Source organism: Aethalodelphis obliquidens, unplaced genomic scaffold (assembly GCF_003676395.1).
Source record: "Aethalodelphis obliquidens isolate GAN/ISIS:26980383/991018 unplaced genomic scaffold, ASM367639v1 scaffold60, whole genome shotgun sequence".
In the NCBI taxonomy this organism is placed as follows: Eukaryota; Metazoa; Chordata; class Mammalia; order Artiodactyla; family Delphinidae; genus Aethalodelphis; species Aethalodelphis obliquidens.
Genome location: NW_020838004.1, coordinates 10,200,421 through 10,219,749, shown reverse-complemented (window position 1 = coordinate 10,219,749; position 19,329 = coordinate 10,200,421). Strand labels below are relative to the sequence as shown.

The window sequence follows — 19,329 nt, the reverse complement described above, 5'->3', positions numbered from 1 at the left end:
CCTCCTTTGTCAAAGATAAGGTGACCATATGTGCGTGGGTTTATCTCTGGGCTTTCTATCCTGTTCCATTGATCTATCTTTCTGTTTTTGTGCCAGTACCATACCGTTTTGATAACTGTAGCTTTGTAGTATAGTCTGAAGTCTGGGAGCCTGATTCCTCCAGTTCCTTCTTTCGTTCTCAAGATTGCTTTGGCTATTCGGGGTCTTTTGTGTTTCCATACAAATTGCAAAATTTTTTCTTCTAGTTCTGTGAAAAATGCCAGTGGTAGTTTGATAGGGATTGCATTGAATCTATAGATTGCTTTCGGTAGTAGAGTCATTTTCACAATGTTGATTCTTCCAATCCAAGAACATGGTATATCTCTCCATCTATTTGTATCATCTTTAATTTCTTTCATCAGTGTCTTATAATTTTCTGCATACAGATCTTTTGTCTCCTTAGGTAGGTTTATTCCTAGATATTTTATTCTTTTTGTTGCAATGGTAAATGGGAGTGTTTTCTTGATTTCACTTTCAGATTTTTCATCATTAGTATATAGGAATGCCAGAGATTTCTGTGCATTAATTTTGTATCCTGCCACTTTACCAAATTCATTGATGAGCTCTAGTAGTTTTCTGGTAGCATCTTTAGGGTTCTCTATGTATAGGATCATGTCATCTGCAAACAGTGACAGCTTTACTTCTTCTTTTCCGATTTGGATTCCTTTTATTTCCTTTTCTTCTCTGATTGCTGTGGCTAAAACTTCCAAAACTATGTTGAATAAGAGTGGTGAGAGTGGGCAACCTTGTCTTGTTCCTGATCTTAGTGGAAATGCTTTCAGTTTTTCACCATTGAGGATGATGTTTGCTGTGGGCTTGTCATATATGGCCTTTATTATGTTGAGGAAAGTTCCCTCTATGCCTACTTTCTGCAGGGTTTTTATCATATATGGGTGTTGAATTTTGTCAAAAGCTTTCTCTGCATCTATTGAGATGATCATATGGTTTTTCTCCTTCAGTTTGTTAATATGGTTTATCACATTGATAGATTTGCGTATATTGAAGAATCCTTGCATTCCTGGAATAAACCCCACTTGATCATGGTGTATGATCCTTTTAATGTGCTGTTGGATTCTATTTGCTAGTATTTTGTTGAGGATTTTTGCATCTATGTTCATCAGTGATATTGGCCTGTAGTTTTCTTTCTTTGTGACATCCTTGTCTGGTTTTGGTATCAAGGTGATGGTGGCCTCGTAGAAGGAGTTTGGGAGTGTTCCTCCCTCTGCTATATTTTGGAAGAGTTTGAGAAGGATAGGTGTTAGCTCTTCTCTAAATGTTTGATAGAATTCGCCTGTGAAGCCATCTGGTCCTGGGCTTTTCTTTGTTGGAAGATTTTTAATCACAGTTTCAATTTCAGTGCTTGTGATTGGTCTGTTCATATTTTCTATTTCTTCCTGATTCAGTCTTGGCAGGTTGTGCATTTCTAAGAATTTGTCCATTTCTTCCAGATTGTCCATTTTATTGGCATAGAGTTGCTTGTAGTAATCTCTCATGATCTCTTTTATTTCTGCAGTGTCAGTTGTTACCTCTCCTTTTTCATTTCTAATTCTATTGATTTGAGTCTTCTCCCTTTTTTTCTTGATGAGTCTGGCTAGTGGTTTATCTATTTTGTTTATCTTCTCAAAGAACCAGCTTTTAGTTTTTTTGATCTTTGCTATTGTTTCCTTCATTTCTTTTTCATTTATTTCTGATCTGATTTTTATGATTTCTTTCCTTCTGCTAGCTTTGGGTTTTTTTTCTTCTTCTTTCTCTAATTGCTTGAGGTGCAAGGTTAGGTTGTTTATTCGAGATGTTTCCTGCTTCTTAAGGTGGGCTTGTATTGCTATAAACTTCCCCCTTAGAACTGCTTTTGCTGCATCCCACAGGTTTTGGGTCGTTGTGTCTCCATTGTCATTTGTTTCTAGGTATTTTTTGATTTCCTCTTTGATTTCTTCAGTGATCACTTCATTATTAAGTAGTGTATTGTTTAGCCTCCATGTGTTTGTATTTTTTACAGATCTTTTCCTGTAATTGATATCTAGTCTCATGGCGTTGTGGTCAGAAAAGATACTTGATACAATTTCAATTTTCTTAAATTTACCAAGGCTTGATTTGTGACCCAAGATATGATCTATCCTGGAGAATGTTCCATGAGCACTTGAGAAAAATGTGTATTCTGTTGTTTTTGGATGGAATGTCCTATAAATATCAATTAACTCCATCTCGTTTAATGTATCATTTAAAGCTTGTGTTTCCTTATTTATTTTCATTTTGGATGATCTGTCCATTGGTGAAAGTGAGGTGTTAAAGTCCCCTACTATGAATGTGTTACTGTCGATTTCCCCTTTTATGGCTGTCAGTATTTGCCTTATGTATTGAGGTGCACCTATGTTGGGTGCATAAATATTTACAATTGTTATATCTTCCTCTTGGATCGATCCCTTGATCATTATGTAGTGTCCTTCTTTGTCTCTTCTAATAGTCTTTGTTTTAAAGTCTATTTTGTCTGATATGAGAATTGCTACTCCAGCTTTCTTTTGGTTTCCATTTGCATGAAATACCTTTTTCCATCCCCTTACTTTCAGTCTGTATGTGTCTCTAGGTCTGAAGTGGGTCTCTTGTAGACAGCAAATATATGGGTCTTGTTTTTGTATCCATTCAGCCAATCTGTGTCTTTTGGTGGGAGCATTTAGTCCATTTACATTTAAGGTAATTATCGATATGTGTGTTCCTATTCCCATTTTCTTAATTGTTTTGGGTTCGTTATTGTAGGTCCTTTCCTTCTTTTGTGTTTCTTGCCTAGAGAAGTTCCTTTAGCAGTTGTTGTAGAGCTGGTTTGGTGGTGCTGAACTCTCTCAGCTTTTGCTTGTCTGTAAAGGTTTTAATTTCTCCAACAAATCTGAATGAGATCCTTGCTGGGTAGAGTAATCTTGGTTGCAGGTTTTTCTCCTTCAACACTTTCAATATGTCCTGCCACTCCCTTCTGGCTTGCAGAGTTTCTGCTGAAGGATCAGCTGTTAACCTTATGGGGATTCCCTTGTGTGTTATTTGTTGTTTTTCCCTTGCTGCTTTTAATATGTTTTCTTTGTATTTAATTTTTGACAATTTGATTAATATGTGTCTTGGCGTATTTCTCCTTGGATTTATCCTGTATGGGACTCTCTGTGCTTCCTGGACTTGATTAATGATTTCTTTTCCCATATTAGGGAAGTTTTCAACTATAATCTCTTCAAATATTTTCTCAGTCCCTTTCTTTTTCTCTTCTTCTTCTGGAACCCCTATAATTTGAATGTTGGTGCATTTAATGTTGTCCCAGAGGTCTCTGAGACTGTCCTCAGTTCTTTTCATTCTTTTTTCTTTATTCTGCTCTGCAGTAGTTATTTCCACTATTTTATCTTCCAGGTCACTTATCCGTTCTTCTGCCTCAGTTATTCTGCTATTGATCCCATCTAGAGTACTTTTAATTTCATTTATTGTGTTGTTCATCGTTGCTTGCTTCATCTTTAGTTCTTCTAGGTCCTTGTTAACTGATTCTTGCATTTTGTCCATTCTATTGTCCATTCTATCTCCAAGATTTCGGATCAACCTTACTATCATTATTCTGAATTCTTTTTCAGGTAGACTGCCTATTTCCTCTTCATTTGTTAGGTCTGGTGGGTTTTTATCTTGCTCCTTCATCTGCTGTGTGTTTTTCTGTCTTTTCATTTTGCTTATCTTACTGTGTTTGGGGTCTCCTTTTTTGCAGGCTGAAGGTTCGTAGTTCCTGTTGTTTTTTGTGTCTGTCCCCAGTGGCTAAGGTTGGTTCAGTGGGTTGTGTAGGCTTCCTGGTGGAGGGTACTAGTGCCTGTGTTCTGGTGTATGAGGCTGGATCTTGTCTTTCTGGTGGGCAGGTCCACGTCTGGTGGTGTGTTTTGGGGTGTCTGTAGACTTACTATGATTTTGGGCAGCCTCTCTGCTAATGGGTGGGGTTGTGTTCCTGTCTTGCTAGTTGTTTGGCATAGGATGTCCAGCACTGTAGCTTGCTGGTCGTTGAGTGAAGCTGGGTGCTGGCGTTGAGATGGAGATCTCTCGGAGATTTTTGCTGTTTGATATTATGTGCAGCTGGGAGGCCTCTTGTGGACCAGTGTCCTGAAGTTGGCTCTCCCACCTCAGAGGCACAGCACTGAGTCCTGGCTGCAGCACCAAGAGCCTTTCATCCACAGGGCTCCTTAATTTGGGATGATTCGTTGTCTATTCAGGTATTCCACAGATGCAGGGTATATCAAGTTGATTGTGGAGCTTTAATCCGCTGCTTCTGAGGCTGCTGGGAGAGATTTCCCTTTCTCTTCTTTGTTCTCACAGTTTCCAGGGGCTCAGCTTTGGATTTGGCCCCGCCTGTGCGTGTAGGTCGCAGGAGGGCGTCTGTTCTTTGCTCAGACAGGACGAGGTTAAAGGAGCCGCTGATTCGGAGTCTCTGGCTCACCCAGGCCGGGGGGTAGGGAGGGTCACGGAGTGCGGGGCAGGCCTGCAGCGGCAGAGGCCGGCGTGACGCTGCAGCCTGAGGCGCGCCGTGCGCTCTCCCGGGGAGCCGTCCCTGGATCCCGGGACCCTGGCAGTGGCGGGCTGCACAGGCTCCCCGGAAGGGCGTGTGTCTAGTGACCTGTGTTCGCACACAGGCCTCCTGGCGGCGGCAGCAGCGGCCTTAGCGTCCCATGTCCGTCTCTGGGCTCCGCACTCTCAGCCGCGGCTCGCGCCCGTCCCTGGAGCTCTCTCAAGCAGCGTTCTTAATCCCCTCTCCTCGTGCACCAGGAAACAAAGAGGGACGTAAAAGTCTCTTGCCTCTTCGGCAGGTCCAGACCCCTCCCCGGACTCTCTCCCGGCCAGCCGCGGCGCACCAACGCCCTGCAGGCTGTGTTCACGCCGCCAACCTCAGTCCTCTCCCGGCGCTCCGACAAAAGCCAGAGCCTCAGCTCCCAGTCCCGCCCGCCCCGGCGGGCGAGCAGACAAGTCTCTCGGCTGGTGAGTGCCGGTCGGCCCGATCCTCTGCGCTGGAATCTGTCCGCTTTGCCCTCCGCACCCCTGTTGCTGTGCTCTCCTCCGCGGCTCCCAAGCTCCCCCACTCCGCCTCCCGAAGTCTCCACCCGCGAAGGGGCTTCCTAGTGTGTGGACACTTTTCCTCCTTCACAGCTCTCTCCCGCTGGTGCAGGACCCGTCCCTATCCTTTTGTCTCTGTTTAGTTTTTTCTTTTGCCCTAACCAGGTACGTGGGGGGTTCCTTGCCTTTTGGGAGGTCTGAGGTCTTCTGCCAGCGTTCAGTAGGTGTTCTGTAGGAGTTGTTCCACGCGTAGATGTATTTCTGGTGTATCTGTGGAGAGGAAGGTGATCTCCGCGTCTTACTCTTCTGCCATCTTCCCGGAAGTCCAGAACTGTGCTTTTCTGATGTTGCCTGTTTTTAGTTTTTGTTTTGTTTTGTGGTGTTTGACCTGTTTCCCAAAGCCAAAACAACTCCCAATTCAGAAAACATTTTCCCAAGATGTAAACCACTCCCACTTCAGAGCACCTCTGCCAAGAGGTAGAGATGTTACATAAACTGTTTCATTTAATGCCCACTCAATGATATGAGGTACTGAAGTAAGTGTTACCTTCATTCTGCAGATGAGAAAAAGGTCAAACAGCTGGGGTAGCTTGCCCCATGATCTCACAGCTAGTAAGTGGAGAAGCAGGTATTCAGTTTTGAATGTTTGATTCCAAAGTCTATTCTCTCCCAGCAAACCATTATTGCGAAAGGAGTGGGGTGGATAAAAGGTAGTGCCAGCCTACTACCCAGCTCCATTACAGAAAAGAAGAGGCTTATCATCTTTAAAGGCAAACAGAGCCAGAACTATCTGTGCTCAGAGGATAATCAGGCGCCAAGTATCCTGCTTTAAAGGGAACAATCAGTAATTTGCTGCTAACAAACAAGCATTTACACCAAGTACACCCCCACCCCCATCCTTACTGCCATTAGGAACTGACCTCCCAACACTTCTTCACATTCCACAAAGGCTGAAGCACCCCATTCATACTCCTCCTCTGCACCCAATGCTCCTGCCACCACCCTGCTGAATCTTCAACATCCGCTTCCTTGTCCAATATGCAGCCTCTGTCTTCCACAACCTCTTAACCTCTAATGACCTTCCCTCTTCTGTAATTCACACACCCACAAGGACACGAAGAGTTCAAGCAATCTAACCCCTCTGCTCTGCTTCTTGGTAATGCTTTTATTCAACTCTAGTTTACTCCTAATCTTATTTCCCACAGTGGCCATCTAAAAAGAATTTTCTCCTTTCTCAAGAACCCAGCCCCAAACTTCCCTCACTCACACCAGACGGCCTGGCCTTCTGCTTTTCTGATCAACATGGTCTCCATTCTTTTCAACTTGCCTGTCTCAGAGGAGGGGCCCTCTTCCTCTCAAAAGCTAACGACTCCCCAAGAAGCTTCTAATCTCACCCTTTTCCATATCCATCTCCATTTTTTTCTCTCCCGCTCTTATTTCCACCAGCACTCTTCTCTCCTCACAAGCCATTTCTCCTCCTTGTCTACAAACTTACTCCAGTGGACTCCCATCCTCATGAAGGAGGAAGACAGGAAGACCTGGGAGTGGGGAAGAAGGAGCTTTGGTACCCGCACCAGCATGGTGCACAGCTCTTTAATCCTCACAACACCCTACGAGGCACTCACAAGTAAAACACTCAAATCTTCTATCACCATTCTCCTACTTTTCAAATAATGAAACTGACATGTAGAGGTTAAATAATATGCAAGGCCATAGAGCTAATGACTGGCAGAGCTAACCTCTGAACTCAAATTAGCTCACCTGAAATTTATATACACTTTCCCTCTATTCTAGGCACAGTCCCACAACCCCACCTCACTAGTCTAAATTTAACAAATCTGATTATATATCCTGGGAATTTCTACTAGGAATTTTGCCTGAATCTCAAAACTTAACATGTACCAAAACTTAACTCATAATTCTGCTCCACCCCCAGGTACCCTGGCCACATATAAACATATAAATGGGCCCCAACACCATTCTCCTAGTAACTCGAGTGATGGATTATCCTCCGTCCTTCCTTCCACAGATTCAATTGCCAAATGCTGTTGATCTCTCTCCTCTACCCTTCTTCCATACCCATGTAAGGGTATCACTTCATCTTTGCTGTACTATTACAACAGCCTAGTTATTGGTTTCCCAGTTCCTATGGCTCCAGCTCACCCTATGTAGTAATGGTCAGAATAAAATTCCTAAAGGGCACCTTTGATTGTGTCATTATCCAACTCGAAAACTGAATGAGTAAATAAAGTCAGAAGTCCATATTGCAAATGATTTGGGGCCTCCATGATGTGGCTCCAAAGTACCTTTCCAACTGTGTTAGCTTGAGATGCTACTACTTCTGATCTCTTAGTACTTTGAAACTACTAACATTCCTATAGTATCCCATTTCCATGTCTTTCCTTTAACTACTGGGTTGGCCAAAAGATTCTTTCATTTGTTTTTCCGTAAGATGGCTCTAGTAGCACTTAGTTGTCTTTAACTTCATTTGAAACAATTTTGTTAGATTGTACGTGACAGCTGTCATATCAGAGTGCATTCTAAAAAAGACTTAACAAAACTGGCGAATTTTTGTGTAGCCATTTTAATACTGAAGATGGAAGAAAAAAAGCAACATTTTCGGCATACTATGCTTTATTATTTCAAGAAAGGTGAAAACACAACTGAAATGCAAAAAAGATTTGTGCAGTGTATGGAGAAAGTGCTGTGACTGATCGAACGTATCAAAAGTTTGCGAAGTTTCATGCTGGAGATTTCTCACTGGATGATGCTCCATGGTCAGGCAGACCAGTTGAAGTTGATAGCAATCAAATCAAGACATTAATTGAGAACAATCAACGTTATACCATGCAGGAGATAGCCAACATATTCAAAATACCCAAATCAAGCACTGAAAATCATTTGCACCAGCCTGGTTATGTTCATCACTTTGATGTTTGGGTTCCACGTAAATTAAGCGAGAAAAACCTTCTTAACTGTATTTAGGCATGTGATTCTCTACTGAAACATAATGAAAACGTTCCATTTTTAAAACAAATTGTGATGGGCGATGAAAAGTGGATACTGTACAGAAGAGATTGTGGGGCAAGCAAAATGAACCACCACAAACCACACCAAAGGCCAGTATTCATCCAAAGAAGGTGATGTTGTGTATATGGTGGGGTTGGAAGGGAGTCCTCTATTATGAGCTTCTTCCGGAAAACCAAACGATTAATTCCAACAAGAACTGCTCCCAATTAGAACAACTGAAAGCAGCACTTGACGATAAGCAGCCAGAATTAGTCAACAGAAAACGGATAATCTTCCATCAGGATAACGCAAGACTGTATGTTTCTTTGCTGACCAGGCAAAAACTGTTACAGCTTGGCTGGGAAGTTCTGATTCATCCACTGTATTCACCAGACATTGAGCCTTTGGATTTCCATTTATTTAGGTCTTTACAAAATTCTCTTAGTGGAAAAAATTTCAATCCCCTGGAAGACTGTAAAAGGCACCTGGAACAGTTCTTTGCTCAAAAAGATAAAAAGTTTTGGGAAGATGGAATTATGAAGTTGCCTGAAAAATGGCAGAAGGTAGTGGAACAAAAGTGTGAATACATTGTTCAATAAAGTTCTTGGTGAAAATGAAAAATGTGTCTTTTATTTTTACTTAAAAACCAAAGGCACTTTTTGGCCAACCCAATACATTTCCTAAGCTGTATCTTACCTAGACATTGGGACTCAGCTCAAATAACATCCTCTTTTTAAGCATCTTCTGATGTCCCTTCTCCAGCTTTGGTTCTCTCACCACATTTCTGTTCTTACTACTCTACCTAAAGCACTCAGCACATTCTCCTGAGTAATATAGTGATGATATCATAAAGCTATTTTTGGACCCCCTTCTATTAATAAGGGTAAAAGAAGATCTTATTCATGTTGCATGTACCAAATTACCCATAAGGTTCTTTGCACTCAGAAGATATTATTAGTAGAGAATTCCAGAGAATCCAAAGTCAACATGAACTAAATGACATCTTATATGGGATTTTAATTTGAAAAGTTGATTTTTTCCTTCATCCCTGAGTAATCTGCACAGCATCTACACTGGCCCATAAACACTATCTCTCATTCTAAGACAGACAGATAGACAGATAGATAGATAGATAGATAGACAGACAGACCAATTTGTTCTGCATAAACCAAAACCTTTTTTCAGGCTGTCAAGGAAAACTGGTGCAACAAATGACCAGGTTTCCCCAAAAACACATGGCTTCTATAGCCTCAGTGGCTCCACTGGCAAAATGCTAGGCATCAGGGATCTGGTGACCCACAAAGCACTCCTCTGGAACAGACCTTTTCCCAGTTTTAGTACCTTCCCCAGTTGTGCCTCCCTCCCTCGGTATAAAGCACAAGTATATTGTTTAGAGTAACAGTTTTTCCCAGGCTGCATCAGACAACACGAATCTCCATAAAATGAAAAGCTCCTAATGTCTCAACGCAGAGGATTCTACCTTAGTTCAGGTCTGGGGGTGAAGGCCAAGAATCAAAATTTTAAGGTTCCCCATACTTGATTCTGATGCCAGGCAGCTTGGCAACTGCTGACTTTGTGGCGGGGGTCGGGGGGAGGAATGCATGCTCTTTGTGTGAAGAGTTAAGAGTTAAAAATATATTTAAATAGAAAACAGTAGATACGCGTGACCGTGTGTGTGTGTGTGTGTGTGTGTGTGTGTGCGCGTGTGTGTAATTGTTTAAGATAAGATTTGGAAGAATGCTCCTTGCCTGAAGCACATCTGTACTTTCAATGGCAGAAGTGGTTACTCGTGGCCCTCTTGGTAATGGAAGAAACAGAACACTATGTCTGAGTCCTAAGAATCAAGCAGGACCTGAAAGCTCTTCTCTCTACAGCCCTCCGAATCATGACTCAGCAACTATCCTGAATTCTCTCAATGACCGAGAAATTACTCTGAACTAAGCTGTTTTTTCCCAGCCACATATTCCTTGATAACTATCCAAGGCAAGCTTTTCTTTCTTTTGTAGGCCTGTTATTCAACTATTTTCTCGCTTTCCTCCTCCCCCACCCCAAGGCTGTCTCCATTGCTCATATGCTGTCCTTGCCTTTTGCCAGTGAGTTTTCATTAGTCTCTGGGTGCCCACGTCCTGCCTCCTAACTCACTTATTTCAGATACAGTCTCCAGGACTATTGCCTTTATGGTCCAAACCTTTTAATGTCAAAATTGAAACTGTACTTTTATTATTTCATTCATATTTAGAAATGTTCTCTCTAGGTCCATTAAAAAAAATGCTGATGGACCTAGAGTCTGTCATACAGAGTGAAGTAAGTCAGAAAGAGAAAGACAAATACGTATGCTAACACATATATATGGAATCTAAGAAAAAAAAATGTCATGAAGAACCTAGGGGTAAGACAGGAATAAAGACACAGACCTACTAGAGAATGGACTTGAGGATATAGGGAGGGGGAAGGGTAAGCTGTGACAAAGTGAGGGAGTGGCATGGGCGTATATACACTACCAAACGTAAAATAGATAGCTAGTGGGAAGCAGCCGCATAGCAGAGGGAGATCAGCTGGGTGCTTTGTGACCACCTAGAAGGGTGGGATAGGGAGGATGGGAGGGAGGGAGACGCAAGAGGGAAGAGATATGGGAACATATGTATATGTATAACTGATTCACTTCGTTATAAAGCAGAAACTAACACACCATTGTAAAGCAATTATACTCCAATAAAGATGTAAAAAAAAAAAATGCTGATGAAGGCAATCCTTGACTCAACTCTGAACTGGCAAAGACTTCCATGCTATAATTCATCACATATATTGAATCCAGAATAAACCTCCTAAAGGGCAACTTCAATCACAAGCCTCAAGTGTCTCCTGAGGACATGTAAATTAAACTTGAGACTATGTGGCAAGCCCTCTGCATATTCTGTGGCTCCCAATCCTTGTACTACAGCTAAGAAGATACCTTTATGGGTTTCCCTGGTGGCGCAGTGGTTGAGAGTCCGCCTGCCGATGCAGGGGACGTGGGTTCATGCCCCGGTCTGGGAAGATCCCACATGCCGCGGAGCGGCTGGGCCCGTGAGCCATGGACACTGAGCCTGCCCGTCCGGAGCCTGTGCTCCGCAACAGGAGAGGCCACAACAGTGAGAGGCCCGTGTACCACCAAAAAAAAAAAATAATAAGATACCTTTACACCTTTTGCACCAAATGGTTTCAAATCCAGAAATAGGTCAATGTTTACATAGTCATATAAATTTGATCACATAGGGAATGGAGGGTAAAATGAGGTTCATTTTATAAGTAGTTTACAGTAATACCACTATCTTGAAATTAGATATCTGTATATTAAAAATACTAAAGAAAAATTTTAACTAATCTCCCTTCTTTTTGTATCTCTATAGCACTTATGGTCTAATAATATATAATGAAGTTATGTATTTTATCGTCTAACTCCTCTGACTAATGGCAAACCCATTAGGGTGGGGATTTTTTTTTTCTGTTTTGCACATGATGTGTCTTCAGCACCCAAACGGTGTCTAACAAATCTCAAGTGCTTTATTGAATGAATGAACAAGCAAACTCAAAGTTATGACCCAGGAGCCAGGTGATCAAGGTTCTAATACTTGTGTGACTTTAGAAAATAATTTCACCTGCATCTAAATCAAAATGACAGATTTAGCTCCCATGTTCTCCAAGGTCTCTTTCTACTCTACGATACTAAACTTGCGATTCTAAGAAACCAGGCCAACATTTCTGTCAGAAGTAGCTCTTTCTGATAATTCAAAAAAAAAAAAAAAAGACAAAAAGAACAACAGCTTGTGCAACTTCCCATCTTCCCACCCCCATATGTACATAAAGAAGGTACATGAATTATCCTAGAACTAAAGAAATGCAGCTCCCCAATAGAAAGATAGAAACTACTCCACACCAAGAAGACAACTGTGACACGATACTGTCTTCAAAAGCTGTTTTCAAAGTGGATGCAGAATTTACATGATATTCAACATGGGTGGATCAACTCTATTAAGCAAAGCAGGAAATTAACCAACAAAGGTAGAATCTATGCACCTACCACACACATGGGCCATGGCTTACCTTTCTGATACCTAATATTTACCAATATGCAATAAAACATGTTTCTGTTCCTGAAGTCATCCCTTCACCCCCACTTGCAGCTCGAGGCAGCCTGGGCTCTGACCAACGTTACCTCGGGGACTTCAGAGGTGACTCGCGCCGTTGTGGATGGAGGGGCCATCCAGCCCTTGGCTGAGCTCCTGTCTTCCACTCATATGACTGTGCGTGAACAGGCAGTGTGGGTCCTTGGTAATATAGCAGATGATGGACCAGAATTCAGAGACAACGTTATCCCGAGTGATGCCATTCCACATCTGCTGACCCTGGTTTCATCAAGTATACCAGTCACATTCCTGTGCAACATTGCGTGGACCTTGTCCAACCTGTGCCGGAACAAGAACCCGTACCCTTCTGATCACACGGTGAAGCAGATGTTGCCCGCCCTCTTCCACCCGCTATGGCACCCAGAGGTTCTCTCGGACAGCTGCTGGGCCCTGTCCTACCTCACCGATGGCTGCGATGCACACATCAGCCAAGTGGTGGACACAGGGGTCCTGCCCAGGCTGGTCGACTCATGAGCAGCTCAGAACTCAATGTCTTGACCCCCTCTCTACGCACTGTGGGGAACATTGTGTCACGGGGACGGACCACCAGACCCAGCTGGCCCTGGACACGGCCATCCTGGCTGTGTGGCTCCAGCTCCTCACACACCCCCACTCCTCCATCCAGAAGGAGACAGCCTGGGCCCTAAGTGATGTGGCCGCGGGGCCCCGCCAGCACATCCAGCAGCTGGTCGCTTGCAGTGCGTTCCCTCCCTTGGTGGCTGTTCCAGAAAACGGAGAATTTAAAGCCCAGTGAGAGGCTGTCTGGACAGTGGCTAACTTCACAACTGGGGGCACCGTGGACCAGTTGATCCAGCTTGTCCAGGCTGGAGTCTTGGAGCCTCTAATAAATCTTCTCACCATCCCAGACACCAAAATTGTTATCATCATCCTCGACGTCCTCTTTTTATCCTCCAGGAAGAAGAAACTGGCACAACCTTACCAGACCGGGACCAAGATGGTGAATTCTTAAAGCACTTAACAAACACATACCAAAGCTCCACAACTCCTAAACCAGGGACCAGACCCAAAGAGTCACTTCTTTAAGAACCCCTTCCCCTTGGTGTACCACAGGTAAAGCTTTTAAAACTGAATGATAATAAAATTTTCCACACTTTCACCTCCATCTAACAACAACAACAAAAAATGCCATGTGTAAAGGTTATGGGCAGGTAGACAAGACCTAATAGGCCATGTTAGGGATGTGGAATTTCAACCTGAAGACAATGAGAAGCCATTTCAGGGCATTAATCAGAGAAATGACATCATCTTTGCATTTTAAAAAGATTACTCTGACTGCCTTTGGAAGAAGGCTGCCCCAGATGAGATTTTCTTACAAGATGGAACTTGGCCATTTCTCTGGGTTTGTGCCCAGGAGAAAACGGGGCATGGGTAGCTTGACTTTATAATGTAACCTATGGATACCTGGTTTGTTTATTTGTTTGTTTTAATGCACTTGCATTGACCCACAGAACCACAGTTGGAGTACATCTCTTTTATTTTAGATATGAATAGAACGGTGTTGGTAAAATTGGAATCATATGGTTAGTTTATAATTTTAAGCCTGAAGCATGGCATATGCTTGATGACATTTTTGTCATAATTTTTTGCATAATAACAAAAAGCCCCAACTGAATTTTCTTCTTTAATACACTTTAGCTTATTGCTCTTATAGAAGAGCAAAAATCTATCTTATTCGTCTTCAATGAGTCAAGGCTGCCTCATGCACCTATGAAATGCACCATATTTTATACAGTAGATTCTCCATGAGTCAGGCGGCTCAACTTTTTCACCTCTCTACAGATGACCACGAATGACCACAAAAGTGCTAGGAGTATTGATTTGGGGGATACCAATAAATTGTAGAGGAAGCAAATTTGCAAATACAGAATTTGTGGATAATGAGAATCAACTGTATATTCCTACATCCCAAGTTATATTGGGCCAGAGCATTTATTTCATTGTCTAATCATTTTGTTGAATTTTTTTGAGCTCTTATAAGTCACTAACCATAGATAAAAGTTCTCTTTTCACTCTCTATCCACTCACCCTGAAATAAGCCTTTTTTAAGGCATGTTATCTCTAAAGGAAGGATATTGCTACCATCTTATTTTTTAGTCTGTACACTCCATGAGGGCAAAAGCTTTGACTACTCTTTTCACCACCAGGTCCCTGGGGACTGGCACAGAGCTTGTCACCTAACAGTAGTCAATAAACATTGAATAATAAACTAAAGAATATTACAATATTTAGCTCTGGTTTGAAACATTTACAAATATTAAGATATTTGTTCTAAATCATTCTCAATTATATGCAAAAGTTACATATATGTGTGTGTCTGTGTTTGTGTATTTATATGTAAATACAGTTGGCTCTCTGTATCCAGTTCTGCATCCTCAGATTCAACCAACTGTGAATTAAAAATACTTGGGGAAAAAAATTCCAGAAAGTTTCAAAAAGCAAAACTTGAATTTTCCACATGCTGGCAACTATTTACATAGCACTTATATTGTATTAGGTATTATAAGTAAGCTAGAGATGATTTAAAGTATATACAAGAGGATTGTGTAGGCTTTATGCAAATACCACACCACTTTACATAAGGGACTTGAGCATCTAAGGATTTCGGTATCCGTGAAAGCTGCTGAAACCAACCTGCTGTGGATATCGAGGGATGGCTATATACGAACTATTTTCCCTCTCAAAATTTAGTTTATTACCATACTGAAAAGAATCATTCTAGATATACCCAAATATGTACATTTTATTTTTTAATATATGACTCTAAAATTTTATTTATGCACCTTAAAGTGATTTGTTTCTAGAAACTAAAGTTTACTGGGTTTTCCAGGGGGACTATTTATGCAACAAATATTTACTAAGCTTCTGCTACAAATAAGGTGCTAAAGAATTTTGCAGGAATAGAAATGTGAGAAAACTTTCTGACCTCTGACAGCATATAATTTACTGGAGGAGATAAGAGACTGATTTCTCTGTGAAAAAGACAGCCACTTTTTGTTCAACAAAACAAGTCACAGGGCTTCCCTGGTGGTGCAGTGGTTGACAGTCCGCCTGCCGATGCAGGGGACGCGGGTCCGTGCCCCGGTCCGGGAAGATCCCACATGCCGCAGAGCGCCTGGGCCCGTGAGCCATGGCCGCTGAGCCCGCGCGTCAGGAGCCTGTGCTCCGCAACGGGAGAGGCCGCAACAGTGAGAGGCCCGCATACCGCAAAAAACAAAACAAAACAAACAAACAAAAAAAAACAAATCACAAAAGACAGAAAGGGGGTTCTGGGGATTAACGTATATCGATAAATTAAAAGGCAATTTTTTTTCTTTGAGATGTGACTTTTAACATGATAAGTTTCTGAATTTTTTTTTTAAACTTCAGATTCTGGAAAAACGATCTAAGCCTTTGAACTTCAAATTAAATCAAATAAAGTTCTTTAAAATACAGAGATAATATGATGAAAACATCTCTCTCAAGTCGTGTGTTTTTTTAAAGAGAGGAACTCCACCTGAAATGTGCAACTTTCCCAGCTGTTTCAATCCTTAATTGTGGGTGGTTTCTGTGTGGGTGTAAAAATAAGGGTGGTAAAAGAAAATGGAAAACAATAATTCAATTGTCCAACTGAGAGCCATAAAAAAGTCAAATATGCTTCCTCTACACAGTTCAAAAGAAAATGTTATTTATATAAACAATTTAGGCATTTGGAAATGTTCCACTTTAATAGAGGACTTCCTGATTTATATAACCACATTAAGTGGGTTGTAATGAGGGTTCGTAATAACTGATGGATTTTCTTTTGATTCAGCAAATGAGAAGGTAATTTGTTTCCTAGAATTTAATAAAATCACAGGTCTTTTTTTTGAAGAGTTCAGTTGTGGTTGGTAATGGGATTGTGTCTGGTTTGCTAACTTTTTCCTAAGAGATGCCCAAGAAGAGTCTCATGGCCACACTCTACCTTATGCATCCCAATATCACCAGACAAATGGTAGTAGTGATCTGTATGGATGAGTATCTGTAGCTCATAACTGAATTCTGAAGAAAATCTTTACAGAAGCATTTTCAATTTGGTAGCTTAATAGTTGAATTTTATTAGTTTAACTTGAAGAAAATAGGTGTGGTTTTTTCTTAGCTAAAATCATTTATGATCGTTTAAGTGCATTTCCTGGGGTGTATAAATATACTAGTTCTTTTTAACCTGAAATACTACCTTTCCATTAGACCTAACAAGATGCATCCTTGAAGTGAATGAATTTATTTGGTAAAAGATTTATGCATTTTCCTCCAGTAATTCCTCTAACAAAGAAAATGAAAAAAATTTTTCAACCACTCCCTTGAAAAATGTCTTCTACTTCACACCCTCTGAGCAAGCATCAGTGATCACTCTCAGGCTTCTGTCTAGGCGATTTCACTTAACCACTGTATTACACTGATGCACACCCACCTTCAGAGAGGTAATCTAACAACAAATATTTGCACCTGGGCAAAGCACTGCCTGCTCAGGAAGATTCAATAAAGTCCCTGTGAGTTAAAATGTCACTATTTTAAATTAATTTCCTACAGTCTCACCTTTCAACGTATTTTCCAAAAGAATAGAAAAGAATTCAAAACACATTCCAGCCAGTGCAGTATACAAAACTTGGTTCGGTTTGAGTTACCATCTGTCAATCTGTACACATAAGATTTGTAAGGGTTTAAAAAAAAACATATAACATGCTCTTCATTCTAAGAACTATTAAGCACTAACCATTATTGCTATGTGTGCATATCTGTATTCAAAGCAGAGTTAAATACCTGAACACAAATACATGAGTTAAGTCAGAACTATCTGTACAATTATCAATATTATGAAATATATTTTGATCTGAATTACCTACTTCATGGACTCATTTCTCCACTCAGAGTTGGGAGCCATAACCTTAGTTGACAAGTGCTTGTATGCAGCCTGTCTCTACCACAGGAATTTTCTGTTTAGGTATGTCTAAAGGAATAAGTCCCCACCTAGAATATTTACTAGCAAACTGACTCTCCTTCTTGGTAAATGTTTAATCTCTTGAGTGCAAAGTTCACATTGTCCAAGACTTTCCTGAGCACTACAATAGGCCATCACACAACATCGTTAGCCAAGCTATTTATGGAAAACCACAACTAGACTTTCCAATGGTTTCCAAGATTACATAGAATGAATGAGCTTTGCCTCATATTAATGACTAATATTTTTATTGGCACCGGTTCAGCATGACTAACAATATCTGATTTTGTTTTTAATGCAGACTTTTTTTAAGACTTGGTTAAAAGTGATTTCAAATTATAGGCACTAAATATGCATATCAAAAACCACAGCCTCAGACAGATTCACAGTAATATCTTTGAGCTTCTACTTGTTCAAATGAACCACTGTAAAGTGTTTTCAAAAGAATAGTGTTTTATTTTCTGTAGAGATAGTTTTTTTATTTCCTACTAGTAAGGTTTTAGGGCTGGTCACATGACATTAGCAATTCCCACACACATACCAGGATTAATGCAGTAGGTATTGTCTTTTGTATAATTATGGTTAAACAACGGTACATTTTGTTTCCAGTCTACCCATATAAATTTATTATTTGAGGAGGCCTGAATCTTATACCAGTTTGTAATCATTCTTTTCCCCTCCATCACCAATTTCTAACCCCCAAGCGTCCAGCCACCCAATTCCTAACTTACTCCTAATTCAATGTCTTTACTCAGTCCAGAAAAATGAAGTAGCATAAAAAGTGGGCAGTTAGAACAGCTGTGGGAAGTTAAGTTGGATGGTCTCCCACTGGGCCAGCGCTGTGGCAGGCAGATAAAAGGAAGCAATCAAAAGTTCACAGGCAGCTCAATCATCCTTAGAGAAGGGAGGAGCAACGGCCTCTTGCTGCTGTAAGATGGAAACGAGGTGCTCAAAGGAGAGTACAGGAAGCTGCCCTGCTTGGGCAACTGACCTGCTCCCTGAGCCACAGGCATTCCCCACTGGGTCCCAGACAACTAATCCCACTTTGCTTCCTTCCAAGCCAGCACTGTCTCACTGGCACCAAAAAACAAACAAACTGGCAAGCACAAGGCCAGAGGGTGGGAGCAGATGGGGACAGCTGAAGAGTGGGGCCGATTTACAGGACAGACACAGGCCTACGTGCCTAACAAACTCCCGGAACAGCTTCCACAAGTTGACTCATCATACTGATATAGTAACAGAACCCTTTTTTCCTTCCCTTGCTCAAAATCTGTTTTTTGCCCTATTCCACCGTAAGCACACTGAAAACAGACATCTTACTCATCTTCCACCCCCTCCCACCACCATAACTTATATGCAGAAAGTTTGCAAATGCCTTGACTTTACAAGTTATTTTGCACTGACACTGCTCCCTTATAAAAGATGAGCTGCTTTCGTAAGTCATCATCTTCAGTGGTTACATCAATGGTAAGTCTCAAGGCTACTCTGGCTAAGAGTATTATGGCTATTATTCAGTGCTAAGAGTCACAGCTGTCCCTACTTCATTCCTCTTTTATTAAATCAGAGGAATAAAGAAGAAGCTGAAACTGGGGCTTCAACAAGCTATTTTTTTTTAACTTTTCATTTTATATTGGAGTATAGCCAATTAACAATGCTGTGATAGTTTCAGGGGCTCAGCAAAGCAACTCAGCAGAACATATACATGTATCCATTCTCCTTCAAACTCCAATCTAGGCTGCCACATAACATTGAGCAGAGTTCCCTGTGCTATACAGTAGGTCCTTATTGATTTAAAGACAGCTGAAACTTTGTATCTTCCCCTGTGGAACTGAAGCTAATGAAGGTAGGTAAGGATAGTTCTTGCCCTCCATCCACACCAGCCTTACCCATTATTCTCAGGGATACATTCTTAGATCACTGTCCTTGGTACAACAGCTTGCGTTAGCCTCACAATTCCTCCATGTTTGGAATGATTATTCAAAGTCTTCTACTACTTCTTTATTATATACATAGTTATTTTTAACTATTTACAGTGCATTTGGGGGCTCAGTAAAAGGATAAAAAGTGCTGGATGGTGAGGATATGGGA

General features: G+C 41.3%; 1 protein-coding gene and 1 pseudogene across 2 annotated transcripts in view; one reads left to right on the top strand and one right to left on the bottom strand.

Moving 5' to 3' along the window:
* The window catches only part of ARHGAP42 (Rho GTPase activating protein 42), a 297,503-nt gene that overhangs the window by 204,762 nt on the left and 73,412 nt on the right, over nt 1-19,329 (bottom strand). The window lies entirely within an intron of this gene.
* LOC113609969 (importin subunit alpha-8-like) lies at nt 12,222-13,310 on the top strand (annotated as a pseudogene).